The sequence below is a fragment of the Chelonoidis abingdonii genome, chromosome 15 (genome assembly GCF_003597395.2).
Source record: "Chelonoidis abingdonii isolate Lonesome George chromosome 15, CheloAbing_2.0, whole genome shotgun sequence".
Classification (NCBI taxonomy): domain Eukaryota; kingdom Metazoa; phylum Chordata; order Testudines; family Testudinidae; genus Chelonoidis; species Chelonoidis abingdonii.
This window is the reverse complement of record NC_133783.1, coordinates 48,523,132-48,540,030: the sequence shown is the minus strand read 5'-3', so window position 1 is coordinate 48,540,030 and position 16,899 is coordinate 48,523,132. Positions and strand designations below refer to the sequence as shown.

At 42.1% G+C, this 16,899-nt stretch overlaps 1 protein-coding gene across 2 annotated transcripts in view; it reads left to right on the top strand.

The window, feature by feature from the left end:
- Positions 1-16,899, top strand: part of PLPP4 (phospholipid phosphatase 4) — a 111,375-nt gene that overhangs the window by 82,541 nt on the left and 11,935 nt on the right. The window lies entirely within an intron of this gene.

Sequence of the window (16,899 nt, the reverse complement as noted above, 5' to 3'; positions counted from 1 at the left end):
TAGTTATATCCATTTGTTCTTGTGTCCACATTTGGTACTGAGCTTAAATAATTCTCTCCTCCCTGGTATTTTATTCCTCTGATATATTTATAGAGAGCATGTATTTCCCCTAGCCTCCTTTTGGTTAGCTAACAATGCCAAGCTCTTTGAGTCTCCTTTCATAGGACAGGTTTCCTTCCTCGGATCATCCCAGTAGCCCTTCTCTGACCCTGTCCAGTTTGAATTCATCCTTCTTAAACACGGGATACCAGAACTGCACAGTATTCCGATGAGGTCTCACCAATGCCTTGTATAATGGTACTAACACATCCTTATCTCTACTGGAAATACTTCGCCTGATGCACCCCAAGACCACATTAGCTTTTTCACAGCCATATCACATTGGCGGCTCTATAGCTATCCTGTGATCAACCAATACTCCGAGGTCCTTTTCCTCCTCGTTACTTCTAACTGATGTCTCCCCAACTTATAACAATAGCTTTGTATTAATCCCTATGCATGACCTTGCACTTTTCACTATTAAATTTCATCCTATTACTATTACTCCGTTTACAGGTTATCCAGATCTTCCTGTATGATATCCGATCCTTCTCTGTATTGGCAATTCTCCTAGCTTTGTGTCACCTGCAAACTTTATTAGCACATTCCCACTTTTTGTGCCAAAGGTCAGTAATAAAAGATAAATAAGATGGTCCCAAACCGATCCCTGAGAACTCCAGTAACCTCCCTCCAGTCTGACAATTCACCTTTCAGTATGACACGTTGTATGTCTCCCCTTTAACCAGTTCTATATCCACCTTTCAATTTTCATATTGATCCCCCATCTTTTCCAATTAGCTAATAATTCCCCATGTTGAACCGTATCAAATGCCTTTACTGAAATCAAGGTAAAAATTAGATTCACTGCATTTCCTTTGTCTAAAAATCTGTTACTTCTCAAAGGAGAGCAGGTTGGTTTGGCATGATTACCTTTTGTAAAACAATGTTGTATTTTGTCCCAATACATTGACTCAAATGTCTTGACTACTTTTTCTTCATATTTTTCCAAAGACCATTGCATACTACAGATGTCAAACTGGACAGGCCTGTAGTTGCCCGGATCACATTCTTTCCCCTTCTTAAAGATAAGAACTATGTTAGCATTCTCCAGTCATACGGTACAACCCTGAGTTTATAGATTCATTAAAAATTCTTGCTAATGGGTTGCAATTTCATATGTCAGTTCCTTAATATTCTTGGACGAAGATTATCTGGGCCCCCTGATTTGTCCCATTAAGCTGTTCGAGTTTGATTCTACCTCGGATGTGGTAATATCTATCTTCATATCCTCATTCCTATTTGTCTTCCTACCATTTCCTAAGCTCTCATTAGCCACATTAAAGACTAGGCAGAGTATTTTTTTAGATATTGGGCCATGCCTAGATTATCCTTAACCCACTCCATCTTCGGTGTTTAGCGGTCCATTCTTCTTCCTTTGTTTTCTTCTTATTTATATGTCTATAGAATCTTTTACTATTGGTTTTAATTCCCTAGCAAGGTCCAACTCTACATGGATTTTGGCTTTTAACTATCCATACATGTTCTGACCTCATATAACATAGCTTTCCTTCCTGATCATCCCATCTTCCATTCCTTGTAGGCTTTCTGCTTTTTCTTAATCACCTCTCTGAGATGCTTGCTCAAGTAGCTTGGTCTAACACTCCTGCCTATGAATTTTTCCCCCCTTTCTTGGGATGCCAGGCTTCTGATAGTTTCTGCAACTTTGACTTGAAATCATTCCAGCTTCCTCCACCTTTAGATCCCCAAGTTCTTCAGTCCAATCCACTTCCCTAACTAATTTCCTTAATTAGTTAAAATTAGCCCTTGCGACAAGTTCCTCCTGTACCTTGGTGGGTCTGCGCTTATTGGCGGATTTTTTCACCTCACTGATCTTCCCCTTTTGCGGAAACCCACAGTTTGGATCAGCTCCTCCTGTGTTGATCAGGAGTTGGGAGGCTTGGGGGGAACCTGGCCCACCTCTACTCCGGGTTCCAGCCAGGACCCTGTAGATCGCAGGTGTCTATAGTGCTCCTGTAACAGCTGTATTGACAGCTACACTCCCTGGACTACTTCCCCATGCCTCCTCCAAACACCTTCTTTATCATCACCACAGGACCTTCCTCCTCGTGTCTGATAACGCCTTGTCCTCCTCAATCCTCCAGCAGCACACTCTCTCACTCTTAGCTCCTTGCCTTCTTGCTCCCAGCTCTCACACACGCTCCTTCTCCTCTAGCTCTCCCTGCCTAACTGGAGTGAGCTCCTTTTTAAACCCAGGTGCCCTGATTAGCCTGCCTTGATTGGCTGCAGGTGTTCTAATTAAAGTAGCTATCTCTGCCTTCTAGAAAGGTCTTAATTGGCTCCAGGTGCCTTGATTATTAACCTGGAGCAACTGCCATTTGGTTACAGGTACTAGGGATTTGTTAGCCGGGCTAACATACCTGTTTCTCAGTACTTTACTGTGCCATTCTGGCCTTGCCCCATCACACCCTTTTGAAATAAAAACCCTAGTCACAAATCTATTTTAGTTTATCCTCATTTACTTTAAACCGAATTAATCATGATTGCTCGAACCAAGGTTGTCCCCTACAATCATTTCTTCTGTGAGGTCTCACTACTTACCAAACCAAATCTAAAATGGCATCCCCTCTTGTTGGTTCTTTAAACTACTTGGTGAAGGAATCCATCAGCTATTATCTTAGGAAAATCTGAGCCCTATTATTATTCTAGCCTTGTCCTCCAGGCTATATCTGGGAAGTTTAAAATCTCCATGATCACCAATTCCCATTAGTATTTACTTCATTAAAAACATTTAAAAGGTCTCTATCCATATCCAATCAGATCTCGGAGTCATAGCACACCCAAGCACTATTCGGGGTGGGGGGAGTGCGCGCACAAGTAGATCTCTTCCCAATGTGACTTTTTGCCAGACAGACTCTGTCTTATCCATTCCATCACTTCTTATTTCTTTACAGTTAATCTCATCATTGATATACAAGCTACTCCACCACCTTTGCCTTTATTTCTGTCTTTCCTAAACAGCACATACCTTCAATACTTGTACTTCAGTCTATGACTACTATTCCACCATGTTTCTGTTATCCCTGTAATATCTGGTTTCACTTCCTGCACCAGTAACTCTAGTTCCTCCATTTTGTTACCTAAGACTCCTCACATTGGTGTACAAACATCTTAATTCTTGATTATTGGCTCACTCAATTCTTTACCGATTAGGCCAGACATTCTACCACCAGTATCACCTATTAGAATTGTATCTACAGTACCCTTCTCTGTATTTCCATTCTCCTACCCAGGACAGTATCCTTTCTTGCTTCATTTTCTTCCCTCTCAATGTTAAAAAATCTGGCATGGAGATATCTGGACATCTCCCAACCTCTCCCCCACACCCATTTCCTAGTTTAAAGCTCTCTTAATCAGTTGTGCCAGCCTCCATCCTTAGAAGTCTATTTCCCTCCTACTCAGGTGAAGTCCATCCAAGAGAACAGTCCTCTATACTTGAATGTCTCCCATTGGCCATACATCCCAATCCCTCCCTTAAAGCATCATGCTTGAGCCATCTGTTGATCGCCATAATCTTGTTCACACATTTGTTGCCTTTCTCTAGGAACAGGCAGAATCCCACTGAAGATCACCTGAGCCTCTATTTCCTTAAGCATCTTTCCCAGTCTTGCATAGTCTCCTTGATATGTCCAGCTAGAATCTAACCGTATCATACATTTTGCAATGAAGGACAATCAGCAAATTTCTTTCTAGCTCCCATTAGGATCCTCTTCAGCTCAGGTCCACACTCGTATCTTAGCACCCAGCAGACAGCACACCCTTCTTTTTTTGGATCAGCTCTGTTACAGGCTGTCTATTCTTCTCAGTAAGGAGTCCCCAATCACATAGACCTGCCTTTTCTTGGTGACGGTGAGATTGTCTCGTCTATCCCCTGTTCCCTCTGGCTGCAAGTCCCTTCGATTCCTATTCACCCTTGCAATCCTCTACAACTCATCCCGTATCCTCCTGAGGCTCATATTTGGTGTCATCTCCATTGACTCTTCCCCTCTCCTTATTAGGCTAGCTACTTTTCTCTTCTTCCTTGCCCTCTCACCTTCAGGGCCACTTGCTGTGCCCCTTCTTCATTTTCCAACTCCACAACTGTTCCTGAGCTTATTGCTCCTTCACTAGCCCGTCTTTTCCTCTGCCTGGTTCACTTCGTCACCATGCTTCCACCGTCCACTTTTCCTCACCCACAGTCTCCCCTCAGAGTTCTTTGTCCTGCTTCATCTGCAAGTCTGCGCTTTTCCCTTCAGCTCATCATGTTCTTTGCTCCATCATCTGCTCGAACCCCCTTCTAAACTCGACCAGAGTTTCCACCTGCATCTCCAATCTCAGATCTTTTCTTCCATCAGCTCTATCAGGTGGCACTTCATGCAGACAAAACTCTTTTCAGGTACCCTGCAGGATCACGTACATGCTACAGCTTCCACATCCAGTCATCTCATTCAGAGAATTCTTTCCTGGGTGTCTGGCTGGTGAGTCTTGCCCACATGCTCAGGGTTTAGCTGATCGCCATATTTGGGGTCGGGAAGGAATTTTCCTCCAGGGCAGATTGGCAGAAGCCCTGGTGGTTTTTAGCCTTCCTCTGCAGTGTGGGGCACGGGTCACTTGCTGGAAGATTCTCTCCACCTTGAAGTCTTTAAACCATGATTTGAGGATTTCAGTGGTTCAAACACAGGTTTGATACAGGAGCGGGTGGGCTGTGTCCTGCGTTGTGCAGGGAGTCAGACTAGATGATCATAATGGTCCCTTCTGACCTTAAAGTCTATGAGTCTATGAATAGCATATCTGATCATTTAAATGGCAAGTAAAATACACACTGAAATTTGCTAGGTAAAGAGAGTCAAGGTGAACATTCTGAAATTTCTTAGATGACCAAAGGGATTTTGTTTTAGATATTCTTCCAGTGTATCATGTCAGAGGATATGTTTCTGAAAGGAGTAGGATGTTCACTTTAAACCAGTAATACATTCAGCTTGCACTTAAAATAAAAGGAGAGATTATTCCTTTTCAACAGGTACCTAAGAGGGCCCTCAGAGGGTACCAGCTGGGCCTTTGTTGCAGAATTAGGCCCTAATTAGCAAGGCACTTAAGCATACATGTAAGGACGCATGTGAGTAGTCCTGTCAAGGTTGTGCATGTACTTCATTACTGTGAAGTAAGACAACATGTATTGATATGTTGTATGAAGGATTTAAGGGATCATTCTCTAGTTCATTGCTGAAGCACCTGGAGTGTGTCTGTTCTTTCTTTGGTCCTATACTAAGTACTTTGCTGAATCGGGGTCTTACATAATAAGCAGAAAGGGCCCAGAGTGGCTCTGATTTAGTCTTCTTTTTGGTCAAACCAAGACCAAGTCATGTGTGGTTTGCTTCTGACTGAGTCCTGCTGCATCTTCACCTTAGATGTTCAGGAGGAAGGAATTAGATAAAAAGTTTCTCTTTCATCCCATTGCTAGTACTAATCATGTTACTATAATATTATTGGCATCAGAACAGCAAGTTGGTAGCAAATCAGGAATGCAAGCAAAAAATGAGCGAGCTTCATTGGCTAGCTGACTCAAAGTCTGTGAATATAAGAGGTCATGTTTTGATCAAAGGAGACTCTTTTACAGATTCAGGATGTTTGTGGATGTGTTAGTTCTGGGAAATACCTGTTCCCTCAAATTGATATTCCTAGGACTTGCTCATTTGCTGGTAAGGATCATGGAATCAAAGTGTTCATCTCAGTATCAGTGTTTTGAGAGCAGGATGGGGAAGTGATTGTGAGAAAAGGAGTGAGAAAATGTCCATAAAGCATTGTATAATTTGCAGATCATTTCACACAGCAACTGTATTGACATACCCAATCAGACAGAAACGTACTAAAGTAAAAACAAAAGAGAAAGAGGAAGCTTTACTGGGAATTTTATAAAAGGCCCTGTTCAGCTAATGAGATAGGCAGTGTTCTGAGCAACACAAGTCACAGGGGGCTGTGTAAGCTCAGTGTGCACTGGTCCAATCTAAGCCAGTGACAGGTTGGTCCAGTGTGTACTGGTACTCAAAAGAGACTTGTTCTGTACATAAGAACAGGGAATTCCTATGATGAGTGGAGAGATGAGTGGTCAAGATTCCTTTGTAACATCACTTAGGTATGGATTGTTTGATGGAATACACTGTACAGTAGGTAAATGAATAGGTTTACAACCATATTCAAAGCAAAATCAGACAGACACCTGTAACGATCTTGGGGTTCATTAAATAACAAATGAATGAGAAAGGAATAAAATTTAATAAAACAAACTGGAGAGCTGTAGTGAGCTGCTGCACACAGCCATGTGGTGGTCCCAACCCCTGCCTCCAGGGCACATCTCCAAATTCCTATGTTCATAATACCAGCCCATATGAGGGCGTCTCTAAATTATAACCTTCTACAAACGTATCTCTACAACACTTCTGACTGCATAACCCATAAGGCTGTAGTAACAGAAATAAAAGAAGCAAAGTATGTATAGAAAAGAATGCTAAGGAATTTAATTCATCATCCAGAGAAGCCTAAATTAATAGCTGAGCACTGAGAATATTATCTTAAGACCAATATTTGCTAATGAACATTCATTGATAGTGGTAGTTTTGAAGAAAATCATTTTAAATATGGAAAACAAATTTAGAAATGGGAACTATCAGGGTTTACTTTTTTAAAAAAATGCTTGGCAGGCACCACACATACCAGGATTGCTCAAGCTTCTGTTCTGAATGGTACAAAAGTTTTCAAATACAGAATCTTTATTGCAGCTAATGCAGCCCTGCAGTCCCCAATGCATTTCTCTAATGCTGTCAGCAGAGCTAGAAAATGTAAGCTTACCATAACTAGAGGAATAGAGTCTTGCTAAATCTATTTTCCTGATCACTTTTGGGTTATTGTTCCCTGGATGTCAGCATATAGCAACCATTAACAGTAAGAACTAAATCCTCCTTTCTAATGCCAATACTCCTTCACCCCTGGAATATTTTATGACTAATCCCACCCATTTAGAGAGAGCTCTTCTATGAATACTATTCAAATGCAAAGTGAAGCTGTTTGAATGTTGTGAGGCAGCATGATTCAGTGGTCAAAGCACTGGCCTGGGTCTCAGGAGACTAGTTCTGCCTCTGCTGCTATTTCTGGTTTTGGACAAGTCACTTCTCTTTGTGCAGCTCTGGTGCTCCCACCCTCTGTTTAGATTGTAAACTCAGAGGGACAATACCTTAGTGAGTGTTTGTACAAAGTCTAGCACAAATAGGGACCTAATGCTGCATTACAAATAACAATGATAGCATGCTACACATTTTAAACAGTCTGTTTTCTTCATCCAACATGTTCCAAGTTCCACACTGTTTTGCACCTTGGGGACCAACCCAGTAAGGTGCTGTTTGCCTCCGTTGAAGTGTTGACTGGGGTTTGAGAATGCAGCACTGTGCAGGATAAGGTGCTTGATTTGTATCAGCAATACCAGAATGAACAAAGGGCAGAGAACTCTCATATGTTCCTGTGATGTGCTTTTGGATCATTCCTTTTCTCCCTCTCATTCCTTCCATAATTTTAAATCCAGGTAAATATTTATATTGAGACTTTACAACAACATCAACCTTAGCTTTAGCTACACTGTTTTAAGGTGAATCAAACTGACTTCTTCATTTTTGTTTGTGCTGTCTGTTTCCCAGAAGGGCTTGCTGGGATTTTATGTCACTTCTTGTCTTCATTATGTAAATGGTTCAGGATATGAATTACTCAGGTGCAAGGGATCAAAGTGGCTCATAATGAAGCAAAAATATAAATATAGGTCAGTGGCAATGGTTCTGTTGGTTGATTGAAATCTATCTTCTGGTGAGAATCATAAGAACTATTTAATGTGACACTGGACAGTTTTATTTCTGTGTTTAGTACTAAAGTGTGCATGACATGTGTGTGTGTGTCTGTCTGTCTGTCTGTCTGTCTGCCTGTTCTGTACGGTACAAATAAGCTGTTGACTTTTCCTGGAGCCGGAAAAAAAAATACGCACTGAAATATATGCAGTTGGTTGACTGGTTCTTGAATGTGAATCACATGTACTCCCGCATTGATTTCCCTGTTTACAGAGTGAATTGCCCATATTAATGTTGTTGACTGACCACGTCTTCAAAATATAGTTAGCAAGCAAAGTAGCATCCTACACAGAGTGCATATCAATCCAATGATGTCAGAGTCTACCCTTACTTCTCTATGTGATGCTCCTCCATCTGAGAGCTGTTAGCTGCTGAGTCCATGTTCTCCTCAGCTGCTGCCAGTACACACTGAAGCCATGGGAAAGCAGCTGGGTTCTGGATTTACACATTCCAGGCTTCAGAAAGTCAATCTCACAACACTGTAATGTAAAACTTGGCTGGAGACTATTGGTTTCATGGCCACATGCTAAAGCATCATTACTTCACTTTTTCATCTTTAGTGGGGCATAAGTCCCCCCAGGAGAGTTTGTGAGTCAATCTTTATTTCTGCCTTGAGTTTGGAGTTACAAGCTAACAGCCTAAGGCAAAATTTGTCTCTCCACCTATATTGCAAATATAAATCCAATGGTGTATTGAGCATTCTTTTATGATAGGAACTTCCATTGACCTCAGTGGAAATTTTACATGCTCTGAACAAATACAGAGCATGGGATAGGAACCAGTAATGCCATGAGCATTTTGATTTTTTTTTTGTACCAGGCTCTTTGATTAGACTTGATCCAGGCCTCATCAAGATAAATCTAGCACTGGATTCCACCACCCTTTTAAAGGAATGATCTTTTATGTTGTTAAATTCTGCCACCAATCTTCAGAAAACTATAGCACATCAATACAGTTCTGGACATTGCACTATGGATTAGATTGAATAGAACAGAGTACAAGGCAGACGTGGAAGCTCCTTAATAAAAGTAGAGTTGGCTTTGCCTACATTCCTTGGAGTCAGTTACAATTTGCTGTGACTTGACCTCTTAGCCTACACTTTTAATTGCCTTCTTGCTTTCAGAATTAAAGGCATGTAATTTATAACACTGTCAGACACCCATATATTGTTTATATGGAGTACATTTAGCTACAACTCTATCTTCTTTTCATTTATTTATGTATCACCATGAAGGGAATTCTACAGAAGAATCCAAGCCCACAAAGTGGAAATTCACAATGGAAAAGATTTTACATGTAGGAAGGTCTTTAATGATCTCCCTAAAAACTTCATAGAGTGTCCAGAGATTGTCTCAAATCTACATTTTTCAGCCAAAACAAAACAAAACAAAAAAAATCTGGGTGAAAAATTCTGCCCCTCCCCAGGGGCCGCAGAGGTGCACTGGCCGCTTCTGGGAGCAGTGTGGGGCCAGGGTAAGCAGGGAGCCTGCCTTAGCCTTGCTGTACCCGCTGCCAACTGGAAGCCGCCAGAGGTAAGTGCTGCCCGGTGAGAGACCGCATCCCAACTCCAGCCCTGAGCACCCTCCCAGAGCCCCACCCCATATTCCTTCCTGTATCCCAAACCCCACCCCTAATCCCCTCCCAGAGCCAGAACCCCAAACCCCCTCCTGCAACCCAACCTCCAGCCCTGACCCCTCTCTCAGAGCCAGCACCCTCTACCCCCTCCTGCACTCGAACACTCTGCTCCATGCCCCGGAGTCCCCTTCCAGAACCAGCACTCTGTACCTCCTCCTGCACCCCAACCCCCTGCCCCAGGCTCAGCCCAGAGCCCCCTCACACACTGCAAACCCCTTGGCCCGAGCCCAGAGCCAGCACCCTCTCCCAAACCGCAACCCCCTACCCCAGCCCAGTGAAAGTGAGTGAGGGTGGGGGAAAGTGAGCGATGGAGAAGCGGGGATGGAGTGAGTGAGGCGGGGCTTTGGGAAAAGGTCGGGGCCTTGGGGCACAAAGTGATCTTGGGTGTAAAAAGGTTGGAGACTACTGATCTAGACCATCCCTGACAGGTGTTTGTCCAACCTGCTCTTAAAAATCCCCAATAATGGAGATTCCACAACCTCCCTAGGCAATTTATTTCAGTGCTTAACCACACCGACAGGAAGTTTTTCCTAATGCCCAGCTGGAATTGCCCTTGCTGCAATTTAAGGCCATTGCTTCTTGTCCTATCCTTAGAGGTTAAGGAGAACAATTTTCTCCCTCCTCCTTGTAGCTGAAAACTGTTATCACGTCCCCACTCAGTCTTCTCTTCTCCAGACTAAACAAACCCAATTTTTCAGTCTTCCCTCATAGGTCATGTTTTCTAGACTTTTAATCATTTTTGTTGCTTTGTCTGCACTTTCTCCCATTTGTCCATATCATTCCTGAAATATGGCACCCAGAACTGGACACAATACTCTAGCTAATGCCCAATCAGCACAGAGTAGAGAGGAAAAATTACTTCTCATGTCTTGCTTACAAACTCCTGCTAATACATCCCAGAATGATGTCTTCTTTTTTGCAACAGCATTACATTGTTGACTCATATTTAGTTGGTGATCCACTATGAGCCCCAGATCCCTTTCCACAGTACTGCTTCCTAGACAGTCATTTCCTATTTTGTATACATGCAAATGATTGCTCCTTCCTAAGTGGAGTACAGTACAGACCCGCTTACGCGTGGATGTCGGGAGTCAAGCTGTCATGACTGCGTGTTTACGGACTGCGGGTTAAGAGGGCCATGCTGAAAAAAAGTGGCTATGATTCACTTTGAAAAAAATGCCATTATTTTCTGGTCTTTCTGGCTCGCATTTTTCTTTCTTTCTTATGAAGTCTGTCATTCACCGCAGATGAATGATTTCGATATTTTCCGCATTTTGCTCCTCCATAAATCTTACCACAGTTTCTACAACACTAATGGCTTCTGTGGGCAAAATTTTGACCTTTTCAACGACATCCTCGTCATCGTTATCATTGTCATTTACGCCTGCATTATTAGAATTCTTGCCATCACTTTCGCGGTCCGACGTAGCCTTGCATCCCATTAATATTTCTTCCTCGGACAGAAATTCTGAAGTTGGGCAATCTTCATCCGTCTCCAGCCAATCGGTAATGATTTCCGACAATGTATCCAAAGAGTTTATTTTTATCTTCTTTTGTCTGTGTGTGTGTTTGTAGGACCTCTTCTTCTGAAAATGCTTCAAAGTCTGGCTCTGAATCAGTACCACTGCTGGAGTTTTCTGAGTCTGAGCCGTCTTTGACAGAAAAAGCATCACCGAGAGCCTTCATTCAGCAGTTTTCAAGGGACTTTTTAAATTAAATAAATAATTTCCTTCATGTTTAACTGTTTCAGGCATTTCGGAAATGCCTGAAGACGGGCATGACACGATTGCCGAAATCAGCTCCCGATGATAATTGTTTTTAAAATTCTGAATAACGCCCTGGTCTAAAGGTTGAATTTTTGATGTGTTGAATGGTAGGTATAGCACTCAAATGTTTCCATCGCTTGATACCAGTGATACGGCTGGAGGATGGGCTGGACAATTGTCAAATAGTAAAAGTGCTTTGGCTTCAAGTTTCTTTGACCACAGATTCTTATGAACACCTGGAACAAAGCTGTTGTGGAACCAGTCATCGAAAATGTCTCATCATCAAGCATTTTTGAACCTCATGAAGTTCAACAAGGACAAGTGCAAAGTCCTGCACTTAGGACAGAAAAACACCATGCACTGCTACAGGCTGGGGACTGTTTGGCTAAGTAGCAGTGCTGAAGAAAAGGATCTTGGGGTTACGGTAGATGGAAAGTTGAACATGAGCCTACAGTGTGCTCTTGTAGCCAAAAAGGCTAATAGCATACTGGGCTGTATTAGTAGGAGTGTTGCCAGCAGATCGAGGGATGTGATTATTCCCCTCTATTCGGCACTGGTGAGGCCGCATCTGGAATATTGTGTCCAGTTTTGGGCGCCACACTACAAAAAGGACGTGGAACAATTGGAGAGAGTCCAGCGGAGGGCAACAAAAATGATTAGAGGACTAGAGCACATGACTTATGAAGAGAGACTGAAGGAACTGGGCTTATTTAGCCTGCAGAAGAGAAGACTAAGGGGGGATTTGATAGCAACCTTCAACTACTTGAAGGGATGCTCCAAGGAGGAGGGAGCTAGGCTGTTCTCAGTGGTGACGGAGGACAGAACAAGGAGCAATGGTTTGAAGTTGCAGTTGCAGAAGTCGAGGCTGGATATTAGAAAAAACTTTCTGACTAGGAGAGTGGTGAAGTATTGGAATGGGTTACCTAGGGAGGTGGTAGAATCTCCATCTTTAGAGCTATTTAAAGTCCGGCTAGACCGCACCCTGGCTGGGATTATTTAGGGAAAATGGTCCTGCCTTTAGCAGGGGGTTGGACTAGATGACCTCATGAGGTCCCTTCCAACCTTTTGATTCTATGATTCTATGATTTTTGCTGTTAGCGTGCACTTTGGCTCTATTGAAGTGATTAAAGCAGCGAGGGTTATGAAAGCTGTCTCCAGAAATCGATACCTGCACTATGCCATGACACTTTTTAAAACGATTTATAAACCCCTCGCTGGCTTGGAATGATTCATCCCCCATTAAATTTCCAAATTTTGTCACTTGGGCTTGAGGAATTGGCCCACTTAGCGGCATTCTTTTCAGTCTTTCCTGAGCAAACCACGTGCGCATGACTTTGTCTATTGTGGGTTTTGTTGAATAGTGCATACGTTTTCGCTTAGGCCCAGTGGCAGAATCAATATTTTGTACAAAGTCATTCAGTTTAGATTCATTTTTTAGCCATCCTTGGAAAGTAGATTTGGCAATCCTAATATCTTTTGAAACTTTGGCCTGTGTTTCTCCACTACTTACTCGGTCTATTGCAGCTAGCTTTTCTTCTACAGTGTAGGAAAGCCCAAGTGACAAAATTTGGAAATTTAATGGGGGATGAATCATTCCAAGCCAGCGAGGGGTTTATAAATTATTAGGCCTATGGTTAAAATTTCCTAATGTAGTATATATATTACTATATAACTACTATATATTGTATATCTCTCTAGCGTGACAATGACTGAGTGTGATACATCTTTACCAATATCGGTAAAGAGATACAACACATTTCTGCTCTGCACTTCCTGTCGATTTCTATGTCAGTGAGTTAGTGAGCAAATCTGTAGCGTTACATAGCAAGTTCCTGTACCAAGTGTTAATGAGTCTCGCGTGTTAAATAGGTAGCACTGGGAGGCATGTCGCTACCGTGCTTTAAGCGGATTCACGTGTAAACGGGTCTGTACGGTATTTGGCATTTGTCCTTATTGAATTTCATGCTATTTACCTTAGACCATTTCTGCAGTTTGAATTTTAATCCTATCTCCACAGTGCTAGCAACCCCTCCCAGGTTGGTATCATCCACAGATGTTATCAGTGTACTCTCTACGCCATTATCTAAATCATTGATGAAGATATTGAACAGAACCAGACCCAGAACTGATGCCTGTGAGACCCAGTTGATATGCCCTTCCAGCTTGACTATGAATCACTGATAACTACTCTCTGGGAATGGTTTTCCAATGAGTTATGCACCCACCTTATAGTAGCTCTATCTAGGTTGTATTTCCCTAGTTTGTTTATGAGAAGGTCGTGTGAAGCAGTATCAAAAGCCTTACTAAAGTCAAGATATACCATATCTATCGCTTCTATCGTTCATTTTGACATTTTCAAAGTGAAACATTTAGATTTCCCAGCCTAGATTCAGAAGGAGTGCTGTTCACAGCATTGAGGAGAAGGAGGGTCCCCCTCTGTTTATATTAAACAGACTAGTGCACTCACCTGGGATATAGGAGAATTGGGTTCAGATCTCTCCTCTAGGGTAGTGACTATTCTAGGATGGGTCTTAATCTCTCCTATTGAAGCTGTTCCACTTTGTATAAATAATTAAATATTCACTGGAGCAGGGACTGAAACCCAGGTGAGTGTGTGGACCACCAAGCTGCAGAATCATTCTTACTCTCTGGCACACTTTCATATAAAGTGTGGAGATTTGAATCTGGGTTTTCTACATCTCAGGTGAGTGAGGAAATGGGGGGCAGGAGGGTGCGTCACCATCATGGTTTTGGGAATGGTGCCTAAGTCCCCTTGTGAATCTAGCCCTAATAAAAGCAAGTTTCCTTTGCTTTTATTAACAAAAATGCCCAAAATTGAAACAAAGTATTTCATTTTCAAGGAAGCATTTCATTCAACCCAAAATGATTTTTTCTAACTTTTTGACTCGCTGAAAATTCTGAAAATTGTTGTTTTTTAATAAATTTTCAAAAAAATTGGAACTGCCAGCAAACTTAAAAATCAGTTCTTGACATAGCTGTAATATGAATTGCAACAGCCTGAATGTTTATAATATACATGGTCTTCCATGACTGAGCTGTTCAAATGAGCATCAAATGTCTCTGATGCTAAGTACGTCACATTGCCCATTTAATCCAGCAATACGTCATTTCAGTCCAATTAGAATCACTGTCAGTGTTTCAAAATTACATTTTCTCTTCACAAAAGAGAAACTTTGGGGAAATTTCATATTAAGAAGGTTTTAAACCCCAGGTGATGAATTGTTTCCTTTTGTTTTACTTTGTAATGTATTTTAAACTAGGGGCAAGTCTACACTACAGCGTTACATCAATGCAGCTGCAGCACATCTGGTCCAGACACTGTGCCAATGGGAGAGCTCTCTCCTGTCAGCGTAATTACTCCTCCTCTGCGATAGATGGAAGCTTTGTCAGCTAGAGAGCATTTCCCCCTGACGGAACGCTAGTGTGGAAAATGCAGAACTTGCATCACTCAGGTGGTGGGGAGGAGGCTTTTTCACTCCCCTGAGAGACATAAATAATTTGACTTAGGCTGTAGTGTAGATGCCGAAAGACTCTCCAAATTTTGATACCCCTCTGTCACTAAGTTCCCTGAGAATCCCCCTGAGATGATACAGCCTATGCAAATGATAAATATCAAGGCAGTTCCGTACTTACCATCTCCTTTTTGAAATTAATAATGATCTTATCTAAAAAAAGCTTTGGTTAGGTCCTTTGTCTTTAGAGGCTAATTAAGTTAATTGAAATGCAATGCGGTGCATTTTTTGTTTTATTTTGCTGGGTACTGCTGTGGTATGATTAATATTTGTCTCACTGACTTTGCAAAAATGTATGGCCCTCGAGCATCTTGATAGAACCCAATGTTTCTTGCACTATAAATGTGAAAATTACATGCCTGAAAATAAAAAGGTTTAGAATAAAGAAATTAAGGAAGAAACTCCCATTTTTTAAATTGCATGATGTATGGAAAGTAAGACTGTTCCTGCATCCCCTTATAATGTGCAAATATTGAGGCAGGCACCCAGAAATCTGTTTTTCTGAATACCAGGTGAATTATATATTCTCATTGCATTAATAAAATATAGGGATTGACATTAACATATGAACATATTTAAATTGCTGGGTTTTTCCCTTCAGTGTTGGTCGTGATCCTAAGAGATGCTAAACAACACCTCGCTGGAATTTTCACTGTGGGAAAATACGTTGCTCCCCAGAATAAAATGTAAATTGTGTTTGCTGCTTTTTTCTGCATTGGAATTGTCTTTCAAACCACAGCAGTTCTGAATATGAGTAGGGGTGACCTGAAGACCTACATTACAAAGAGCGATTGCTGCCGCACAAGGGTACTTTTTCACCATTCAGAGGCTAGGTTTAGAAGATCAGTACAAAATTCAGATGTTTATCCAAACTCTCTGAACTGCTAGGGGCTGCAGATCTCACAAGTGGAGGCTCACTGGTGAAATTTATTACATTTTGTGCTTCCAAATGGATTGAAGGAAGTATCATTGTCAACATATTTCAGCTTTCCCTTTTGCAGGCATGGAAAGAACCAGGAGGTGCAAAGCCACACAGGAATTGGAGGGGGAGGGGGAGAAGTAGAGACATGGGGAAAAAAAGTAAACCTACTTTTTTATTATTATTTCGAAAAAGAAATGTGGTTACATTTGCGTGGTGGTGAACATCTGGATCAGATTCTGTTTCATACTCTGCTAGTCCATACCTATTATTACACATCTCACTTAGCTCATCAAGTAAAGAAGATAAAAAGCATGCACCAAGTTAAGACTTGCTTTGAACATGGGAGGAAACCACCACAACACCTGCTCCAGAGCAGGGAGTTCTCAAACTGCAGAAAATCTGGGGGGCACATGATCCCACATACCGCCCCCCTCCACACGCTTTGCCTCTGTCAGGACTGCCAGATGCTTTTGAACAGCCCACAAACTCTTTTATTTACTTATTATTATTGTTATTATTTTTGTATTATTTTCTCTGGAGTCTGGACTTTGTTTCTTGACCAAGAAATTTGGACCTTGACAGAAAATAACTGATTCCTCCTGGTTTACACAGTGGATACGGGCCTGAGCCTAATGAGTGCTGGGTGCCTCCCACCAGGTACTGTGCACCCGTGGCTCCTCCATATGGTCGTTAGAGTTTATCTGGGTTCAGGATGCTTGGCCTGTGCTTTTTGTATCCTTTTCTGTTATAAAGTCATAGGCCTGGTCTAGACTGGGTGTGAGGGAGGAGGATCGACAACTTCAGCTACAAGAATAGTGTAGCTGAAGTCGACATATCTTAGATCAACTTAGATTGACTTACTTCGTGTTCTCATGGCGCGGGATCAACGGCCGCCACTCTCCTGTCGACTCCACTTCTGTCTCTCACCCTGCTGGAGTTCCGGAGTCGACAGGGAGCACGTTCAGGGATCAATGTATTGCATCTAGGTGAGACGCGATACATCGATCCCCGATAGATCAATCACTACCCGCTGATCTGGTGGGTAGTGTAAACATACCCAT